The sequence below is a fragment of the Dendroctonus ponderosae genome, unplaced genomic scaffold, assembly GCF_020466585.1.
Source record: "Dendroctonus ponderosae isolate FM_Combo_2020 unplaced genomic scaffold, Dpon_F_20191213v2 Dpon_F_20191213_2050, whole genome shotgun sequence".
NCBI lineage: Eukaryota > Metazoa > Arthropoda > Insecta > Coleoptera > Curculionidae > Dendroctonus > Dendroctonus ponderosae.
In genome coordinates this window covers 1-952 of record NW_026018223.1, presented here as the reverse complement: position 1 = coordinate 952, position 952 = coordinate 1, and the positions used below count along the sequence as shown (strand labels likewise).

Here is a 952-nt window from a genome sequence, read left to right as displayed (position 1 = left end):
GAAGTGACAGCAGCGTCCGAGTGCAGAAGCACAGATTACAGAGTATAGATTGGACAGTTTTGCTTTCCCGCCAAAATGATTTTGCTAAATGCAACCACTGAGAGGCGTCGTCCAAAAATCCAGAGGATCAGCTGATTGTTTGCATGCGTTTGTTTTGGACATATGTCCATAAGAGGACTTTGAACATACAGTATTTTACAGTTAAGATTATTCCGTCAATTTTCAATCTTTCAGTCTATCAATGTTTTTAATTTGCAATCATAATGCATTTTCAACTAGTTTGATAACTGTGATATTTATCTTTGTTTTACAATAATGAAGCATTACGTGGCTCGGAGAATGACTAAGTATTGTGTTCGGAATTTTGTGATCTCTAGATAACTGTGGTATATTTGAGTTTTACAACTGAATATAAGGTAGCCAGATACCAGCCGCTTCCAGTGTTGTGTTGTGTTCGTGAAAATGAAAATGGTCGACGATTTCGATTTCCTGAGAGTCACTAAAAGCTTAACCCGAAATAATTTTGCATCATTTTACTCCAAGATATGGCCTGTACAGAAAATATACAATAAAAGAACAGAAATGGCCGCAGTCCAAGGCTGGACGCTAAGACGGAAGGAGTTTTAGTGAGTAAACAGCTTGGCTGGAGCCCCACAGAACCCAGCGCAAAAACAACCATCAGGTACCAACTGAACGTAAATAGCAGGTAATAATTGGATAGTTATATCAAAACTTCTGCATATTTGTTCAACATATTTATTATTTAATGTGAATAAAACTTATTTCAAGTTTTGTTGAAGCACTACACGATCTAACTCATGTAATCTCAATATAAATTACATCTCTCAGGTTTTTTAGTTTAATAAATACCTATTGTAGAGATAAATTCATGTGCTTTATTTTCCCGATTTGCCCTAGTTTTCACACGAACACAATTTTAGCAGGCGATTTG

General features: G+C 36.1%; 1 long non-coding RNA gene across 1 annotated transcript; it reads left to right on the top strand.

Moving 5' to 3' along the window:
- The first annotated feature begins 260 nt into the window (after positions 1-260).
- LOC125503623 lies at positions 261-945 on the top strand. Its single transcript, XR_007280995.1, has 2 exons — positions 261-706; positions 801-945. It is a non-coding gene; the product is annotated as an uncharacterized LOC125503623 (long non-coding RNA).
- Positions 946-952: the final 7 nt, after the last annotated feature.